Here is a 9,332-nt window from a genome sequence, read left to right on the forward strand (position 1 = left end):
AATGTGACACCTGAATGGAAGGAACTGTCAAGTGGCCCTTGTGTTAAGGGTCTGCAGTTTTTGTCAGCATAAAGTACTAAGAGGGCCTCAGGAGGAGGGGGGAGGGGTGTAAAAAAATCTATACCTAAAACCTTTCAACAGTATACTGAGCAACTTTTTCAAAGTTCCCTGGCAATCTGATGAATAGTGTAGCAGGCCTAGTATATACAGGACAGACAGACATAGTCTACATTTATTTTTTAAAGAGCCTAGGCCTAGAAAATGTGTCTAAAGGTCATTGAAAGTCAAAATACTTTCCAGGGGGAAGAAGTAAAGGAAGGTGCTTCAAAATACATTCACATGTGATCATTAAGGGCTATGTAACTATTCTTGAGTTTAATTTAACGTCAACTACTTTCCAAAATAAACAAAATCTCCTTATTTAGAATTTAACTTAAAACTTTCGCTCAATATTGATTTATACATTTTTAATATTTGTAAAACTATTTTTAAATCTGGCAAAAGAAACCATGAAATACCTAACATCCTGTTGAGACAACAAAGAATTATTTTTCAAAAACCTAAAACCAAAAAAAATGAGAATAAAATCCAAAATTTAGGTGAAATATTTTTTGTCAAAATTCAGACATGCTATGCAGACCTACTGAGCCATACTAGCTGAGAGGTTGGCATGCTGGACTCATAATCCTGTTTATATAAGGGTAGGGGCTTGGGTCCTTATGCTGCCGATTATTTGCTAGAAATTCAGATTTGCTAGGCAGGCCCGTACTTGTCTATTGTATAAAACACACTTAAGAAGTGAAGTTTGGTGATAAAAAAATATGATGAAAATAAAATACTTTATTAGCAAAATTGTGAAGGTCATTTGTGAATTATTGAATAGGGAGCTTTGGCGTCGGCTGACCATCTCAAAGACAAAGTAAAGTTCATTATTAATGCAATTCATGACCAAGTTCATTTTAATTCATTATTAATGCGATTCTTGAGGACACTATTTAGTTTGCTTTGACTAGTGATAGAATATAGTGTCTCACCATGGATGTTCAAATTGAGATTTGGGACTTGTCTAGGACCAAAGAACAGCCAATTATATTTTTCCAGGATAAGGGGTTGTTGCCAAAAACAAAACACTGCATCAATGGACAAACCACAACTTGTTGTCTCTGGCCTGGTGTCAACAAGAGCAAGGCATTTCCAAACAAACGGTTGTCAATTGGAATAACTGTCTCTGTGAAGTGTGGATGTTTTCTGTACAGCAGAAAAACTGTGGGAAAATTGGAGGAATTGGTCAGCCTTAGGCCTATAGTGGAAATAGATGAATCCTTCTTCACAAAAAGGAAAAATAATGCAGGAAGAATCTTATCACAACAGTGGGTGTTTGATGAAGTGTGCTGAAAAACTGGTGAAAGATTTTTAGTGGAGGTCTCCAACTAAGAAGCAGAAACTTTACTCCAGCCAATTGGAGTAAAGTTTCAAGTTTGCTTCTTGAATCTTTATTCAAGATGGCTTCTAGGATCATTATTCAAGTTTGCTTCTAGGATCTTTATTATTATTGGTGTTATGTTTTATTTTTATTTGAATAAATTGAATTCAATTGAACAAATTAAGCATAACATAGAGCCAGGATCAATAATCATTTCAGATTGTTGGAAGGGTACAACACAACTGAGGTGGAACAAGCAGGTTTCACTCATTTGAAAGCAGGTTTCAACAAAAATAATTGTGTTGACCATGAAACCAGCACTTCTACCCAAAAAGTAGAGAGAATGTCAGGTTCTGCAAAGTGGAGGAACAAACAGCACCAAGGTAGGCTACATCCTGCCAGCATTTACATTCATACTTAGTAGAGTACATGTGGCAAGTGGCAATAAAGGCAGAGGGCCGAGTTAATTTTAATGTGATTCTTGAGGACATTTCTGCATTCTGGGAGCATATTTCCAATTTACAATTTTGCTAATAAAGTATTCTATTTTCATCATATTTTTTTTTTTTTTTCATTAGCATTAACCAAAATTCACTTCTCGAGTGTGTTTTATATAATATTAAAGTACCAGCAGGCTTACCAGGCCATACTAGCTGAGTGGTTATTATGCTGGACTCACAATCCTGTTTATATAAGTGCAGGGGTGTGAGTCCTTGTGCTGCTGTATATTTTTTTGAATGGGGGTCTGTGATGGGAATCTGTAAGCCCAGCCAAAGTAGACCCAGCTTCAAATGGGTCCTGGAGATATGGGGGAAAATACAGGGAACATAAGATGACTTACCACCAAACACATATTGTACACCCAGCAAAACACAGAAAATGAGGAGATTCGTACCTGTGCTATGCAGACTGTTAATCAATATGTAAAAGTTTTTTTTTTCGATTTTTTTTAGGCAGGCATACAAACTTGTCTTCTAGTCTATAATCACATAAGCTTTGGAAATATGGAGAGGGTGGGGATACTAGATTAAAAACACTTTCCCATGATGCATTTTAGGCCCTATATACTGCAGCCTCCTGCTATGCTTGTGCCTCTGTACCCTGCTTGTGATTATATTATGCTTGTGCTTATGTTATACCATATTTGTGCCTTGCTTTTATGTTGCTTCATTTTGTAGATGGCCTAGGTCATTAAATCCTAGTGATACAAATTTTAATGGTTTCAAGTTTGGGTCTTTCAGGTTACCATGGATATTCTACAACCAAATATAAATTAGGACTCTAATTTCCTTGTAAAGGAATGGAATCAATTTGAGCAACATGTACAACTCATGTTTGCCAAGCCTCTGTCTGGGAAAACTGAAAAATATATGTCCAATTACCTTCTAAGTTGGACAGGAGAGAAGGGCAGAGAAATCTTCAATACCTTTGAATTTGAGGATGGCCACAAAATAGAGCCTCTCCTAGCACAGTTCAAAAAATATGCTAGCCCAACGAAAAATACTCTCTTTGCTATGTTTCTTTTTCAAAAGCAGGACCAGTTAGAAGGCAAAAGTATAGTAAAATACACACATAACTTGTTCACTCAAAACAAGACCCTCCATGAAATTACTAAACAAGACACATTCAGTTGGGGCCCAGAGCATGACAAAGTTCTGTATGAGTTTAAATATTCCATTGTTTCCATTACATCATTCTTTGACTACACTAGTAAAACTATTGGATTGAAGCTGATGCCTCAGGCCATGCCTTGGGAGCTCATTTTTGCTATGGTGGGGAAGTTGTTGCTTGTACATCTTGAGCACTGAATAAGAATGAACAAAAGTATTTGTAACTTGAAAAAGAGCTTTATGTGATTGTCTATGGCTGCAAGCATTTTCACTTTTACTTATATAGAAGAGGTGTAAGTGGCATCACTGATCAATTACCACTGGAGACTGTTGCTGCCGGATTGGCTGCACTTACCTGACACAGATGACAAACTGCAGAAGGAAATAGATGCATATGTACAGCAAATTATCAAACACATACCAGTAAACATAAAAGAAAATTGGCAGCTATCAAGCTTGAACCCAATAAAAACACCCAGCTAAATGCTGTTCTCAAGGCCATAAAGTTTGAATGGCCAAGCTATAGGAAAATGCTTCAGTCAAGCATATTCAATCATTGGAGCATTCAGCACAAACACCTGAAATGTACTCCTGAAAAGTACTCCTCGGAAAAATTCCAAAGATCTGCAGAAGCCTGGGGATTCATGCACATCAAATCCAGTCCAATCTACCCACAGTCAAATGGCTTAATTAAGAAATCAGTGCAGACTGCTTAAAACCTAAAGACAAAGGCATCTGACAACAGTGATGACCCCTACCTGGGATTACTGGAGCATAAAAATATGCCTGTAGCTGACCTTGCTTCCCCATCAAAACCCCTTACGAGTTGGCAGTTGCAATCAACAGTACCATGCACAGTCAATCATCTACAAAAGAAAGTAGAAACTGTCAAACTATGTCTTAGAATTTGTGAGAGAATGTAAGAACAGCAAAAGCATCATTAATTTGACTGATAAATCAGTCAAAGCTCTAGCCCCTCTTGCAGTAGGTGATTATGTTTGTGTTCAAACTTCCCCACAAGGTGTTTGGAATCCAGTAACAGAACATGTCTTCTGAACAACTATGCTAAGTTTCAACTGTGTAGCTAACCTGTAAAATTCTGTTCTGTGCTTTTAAAATGTTTAAGAAATATCAACTTGCCTGCCATGTGTGAGGTTCACTCAGTGATATGGTTTTGTCAGCAAGGAACATGTCTGCTGCAGAAATTCATTGACATATTTAGAAAGTGTTAGTAATACTGTTATGAGTGAAACCAAAGTGCATAAGTGAGTACAAGAATTCAAAGACGGCTGTGCTCCTGTTGGGTCCTGAACTCTAAACAGAGGACCACAGAAACCAAATATTTGAATGAGTGATGATGCTCTTGACTTGTTATTGCAAAGAGGTTGGTGGCTTCTTGATTCACATCATAACTGGAGACAAATGGTAGATTTTGCATGTCATGCCTGAATCAAAGCAACAGAGCATGGCATGGAGACACACACACACTTGCCTGTAAAGGTGAGTCCAAACACTCTGTCCCAGTGCAAAATCATGGCATCACTTTTTTTGGATAGGCATGGTGTTTTGTTGGTCAATTTTATGCAACGAGGAACCACTATCAATGTAGAAGGATACTGCCAAAGCCTGAACAACATACACAGAGCAATTAAAAAAAAAAACAGGGCATGCTGACAAAAAGAATTGTCCTTCTCCATGACAATGCAATCCCTTAGACTGCAGGTCAGATGTGAAATCTGTTGGACAGTTTTGGCAGGGAAGTCTTATACCACCCACCCAACAGTCCTGATCTTACACTGAGCAATTACCATTTGTTCCTTCACCTCAAACAACACCTCAGCAGCAACCATTACAATGATGGGAAAATGGCAGTGAACTCTTGGTTATTGGAGAAGGCAACAAGTCTTTATGAAGAGGGTATTTTAAAATTGGTTGAGAGATAATATAAGTTTTTCAACAAACTTGCAACTCTGTTGAAAACAAGAGTAAAATATGTACTTTCTGAAAAAAAATTTACTTTTTTGAGATAAAATTTTGTTGTGTACTTATTAGTGTGCAAGACGTAAGTTACCTCATGGTAAGTTACCACTAAGTAACTTACCTGGTAATGTTAAGTTTTAGGTCAAACTTACAGGTAAGTTTCACAAGTGGTAAGTTTTTTATGAACAAAAATGTTCTTAATTGAAACAAATCCATTCCCTAAGAGAGCTGCCACTTCACTAAAATCAATCAAAAAAAAATTCATTCATCAGATTCAATGCATGAGTCATAGACCTTTGAGCTTATGCCAATATTGTTCTGTTGGACTATCTCTTTGTCATTTTTCGCCTGAGTTAAAAAAAAAAGAACAGGAAGATGCAATGAGTCAGTCAGTCTGAATAAACAAGACATTCATAGCAGAGGTCAATTTAATTTGGTGAGTTTTTTTACTTTTGACTCAAATTTTCTGACTGATTAGTGAGTTTTATATCCAGCTATAATGCAAGTGGTAAGGTCCATTAATAAAAAATATTCCTGTCCTACCAATCTATGTGCTTCATGAAAGAGTTGTAGGAGCCTTTGTGGTCTATGTCAATTGATAGAAGGTGTGACATAAATGAGGGTATTCGGGATATTAGAAAAGTGCTTTTTCATGATGTGAAACTGGATCAATTAACACCCTGTCTGAAATTCTTGAAGCCAATTCCACTTGGATGCCACTTCTTTGAAGGAGAGGAAGCTCTTGCTTTGTGTGTCATCTTGTACTTCAATTTGCTACAGCAGCATTTCCAGGAGACTGTCCTGTTTTGTCAGTCTCAAAGGCCAAGGAAAGAAAAATCCACAAGTACCTAGAAAATAGGCAGATATTTGCATACAATCCCGCCCTGGCTGCAGCTACTCTACTTGATCCACTTTTTGGTGCTAACTCACTGACACAAGTTTATGGATGCAGCAAGTCAAATCAATGAGCTTGCCAACTTTCCTACCAATTTCAGAAGGATGGTGATTCATTTAACAAAAGATCTGAAGCTGACTGTTTTAGGGTCTTGAACACAGAACTGTGTAGCTACATCTCCAAAAGTGGCCAATTTTCCAAATCATTTTACTTTGAGACTGCAAAAGCTGTTGAATGGGTAGCTTGTTTGAGGGGTGTTTTTTTTTTGTGAAGTTGGTGCTTACAGGAGTGGCTGTAAAAATTTAAACAATTTATGTTATCGTAGCCTCGTGCAACAGACACTGGTCGGGTTATGGACTTGTACAGACCCACAGTAGAAACCAAATCAAGCATGAAACAGCAAACAGAATTCTAATGGTCTGTCAGTCACTCAATAGCAAAAAAATGAGCATTGTCATGCAGCTTCAAAAATATGTGGAAATTGGCATGAAATTCTTGAAGGGATGTTCACTATGCTGTTATGTCTTTCTATTTATAGTTTGCTGCCATGTGATAGTGGTATAGTGGTGATGGTCTGGTGGAAGATGATCTGCCAGACATAGCAATTGAAGATGCACCAGATGAGGAGGAGGAGCATCAGCTGCAGCAGCTCAAGCATATCTCTCATTATCTCTTATAAAGAATTATCTGAAGCCTAAAGTGCAACTTTTTATAATTTTTTCCCCTGTGTAAACAAAATAGGAAATAAACAAATAAAATTACACAAAAATAAAAATTTTTCTTATCAACCTGCCAGAGAAGAGAAAATATTTTCTTTTAAAGTCATGAGTATTTATAACTTACCACTTATGCAGTAACTTACCAAAGTTACTAGTAACTAATTTGGTAAGAGTAAGTTTTGAAACTTACCAGTAAATCTTGCACACTAGTACCTATGTTCAAATAGACCTTATGTAAAAAACACACCTAATAGAATGGAAGAGCTATCAGGCCACCTGAAAGGCTCAATCTATAGGTAGAGTTGGTGAAAGAGTAGCAGTGCATACAAGAAACAAGTCTAGTAACTTCTTATGTATGCCTTATGAAGATAGTTTATTTATAAGAAATAGTAGTAGAAGTACAATATATACATATGTAGTGGTTATGTGAGTAGTTGCACAAAAAAAGCAAGCCTTTTGCCTTCTTACATATACATTTATGAAGGTAGTCAATAATACTATGTAAGCCAGCTGAGCTTGGCTCTAGCAATCACTTCATGTAAGTGCTTGTGCTTATGTTATGCTTGTGTTTGTACCATGCTTGTGCCTTGCTTATATGTTGCTTCATTTTGTAGGAAGCCTGAGTCATTAAATAGTAAAATTTGAGACAAACTACTTTTTCTTATCTTCAAAAGTGATAGGCTAGAAAAATGAAACTTTCAGGAATGGATCTACAAGCTAAGGTGTGTCCCTTGAAGGTATTTTAATGTCTCTAACTCCACCCCTCTATATAATTCAGATTATTGCACATTGCTGCTTATCTTTGATAATATTTGCTAATATTTGATCCTATATTATTGTTAAATTATTGTACTGATTTGTGGAAGTTGTATGCTTGGTGGATTATTTGATTCTATTTTTGTTCATTTTACATTCAATGGAGTTCTTTACTTATTTTGTGGAAAGTTTTGGAAAAAATCCCTTATTCTTTATGCAAAAGTTTATCTCTTTTTAAAAACTCTACTTTTTAAAACAGTAAAAACTTTAGCATAAAAAATGAGGTGTTGAGGAGGGGACAGCCCCTTCCATATACAGAATAATTGCTGTTTGTTTTCAGTTTTAATGTTGCTCCTTACTTTCAGTTAAAAATCTTGTTTTTTGTATTTAATTTCATAAAGATGATACTTTTGTTAACATATGAAGAACTGTGTATATTGTAAATGTATCAGTCTGGTTTATATGCAAAGTAACACAAAGAGATGAAAATTTAGAAACAAGAGAATAGTGAAGAATTATGGTACACAAAGTAATATTTGGCAGGGATAGTCACTAGTGATAAATCACTAGGGGTGGCACCATGATTGGGTGATTTTCAGGGAACAAAGTTTTTTTCAAGGTGACATAGATTTTTGGGGAAATCCCCAAAAATTCAGGGATACTGCAAGCCCTGCTTGATTCCTAATCAGGAAAATCAAAATACCTAACCACACAAGAGAAGAGAAACTCTAACTTTGCAGTTGATGCAATAAAGAATTGCTGCAAAATCAATTCAAAGTCAACCAAATGCCACCCTCTGCTGGTGGTGGGGTGATGGCAACATTGCAACACTTTGGCAGAGTCAACCAGACCTCTCATTGATGGCATTTGGTCAGTGCACTGCCATGGTACTAGGGTCTAACAGCATCTCAATTTTCATCAGAACAGTATATATCCCACTCTAAATGACATAGTTGACATCTCATAAATGGTCTGTAGCCTTAAAAAATTAGATCATTCAGATGTATAGGGTAAGACACCCAGCAGTCGGCCACCTGCCTATTCTCGGACAGAATCTTTTATACTATTTTAATAACTAATTTACAATGAGCCGTTTGTATGTCTGAGTTTAGGCAGAATTGTCACTTGTTAGTAAATTCAAAAATAGGAGGCACTGTACAAGTGAAAACAGAAATTCTTCAGAAATTTTTTGATACAAAAATTAAGTTTCTAGGTGGTATAATACAGTAATTGAAGTAGTTTAAATGTCAAAAAGTTTTCAAGGTGATTAAAGTGTCCGACTACTGGGTGTCTTACCCTAGGCTAAGCAAGTTCCATTGTTTGGTAATGTCACAAACCAGGTTTTAGTAGCCTATAGCTACTTGAGCAGAAAATAAGCAGTAGCGTGCAACAATCAGCATTTTATAGAAAAAGGATCCATCCATGAAAGCTTCACTTCCCTAACCTAACCCCTTTCTAAGATAGCGAAAAGCAGCTCGTGTAAATTTTTACTTGCCCCCAGCTAGCCTAATGCATGAGAGAGAACCCTAGTATATTATTAAAAGGTAAAACATCTAGTCAAAATTACAACATTCACCTTCTTATGCTAGGACTACTTTTGAGCAATATCCTAATTTATTGAACACATATTCTATGTGAATAAGTTTTGAGCCCCATCACTCTGTCATTCATAGGTAGTGCTGCTGTATGGGCTTTTATATCCACTAGTTCAGTAAAATATGAAAAAAAGTGGTCTACCTTGGGTAGTTATTAAATCCAGAATTTAAAACTTAGGAGTAACTTTGGAAAATAAGAGACATACAGCAATGGAATTTAAAACTTTAAAACTATTTATCAACTTCTTTCAAAATCTCAGCCGTGGGTTTTAAGATACCATCGTCCGCTAGAAAGAAGACACTTAAACAGCATATATATATATATATATATATATATATATCTCAAAAAATTCA

At 36.3% G+C, this 9,332-nt stretch overlaps 1 protein-coding gene across 1 annotated transcript in view; it reads right to left on the minus strand.

The window, feature by feature from the left end:
- Clbn (Nuclear export mediator factor NEMF homolog Clbn) overlaps window positions 1–8,993 on the minus strand; it is a 136,824-nt gene extending 127,831 nt beyond the window's left edge. Inside the window, exon 1 of the mRNA XM_089090664.1 lies at window positions 8,960–8,993. The gene's annotated coding sequence lies outside the window, so the exon portion shown is untranslated. The remainder of the gene's footprint in view (window positions 1–8,959) is intronic.
- Window positions 8,994–9,332: the final 339 nt, after the last annotated feature.

The sequence above is a fragment of the Artemia sp. Qi Xiang Cuo genome, chromosome 6 (assembly GCF_049724085.1).
Source record: "Artemia sp. Qi Xiang Cuo chromosome 6, ASM4972408v1, whole genome shotgun sequence".
NCBI classification, from domain to species: Eukaryota; Metazoa; Arthropoda; class Branchiopoda; order Anostraca; family Artemiidae; genus Artemia; species Artemia sp. Qi Xiang Cuo.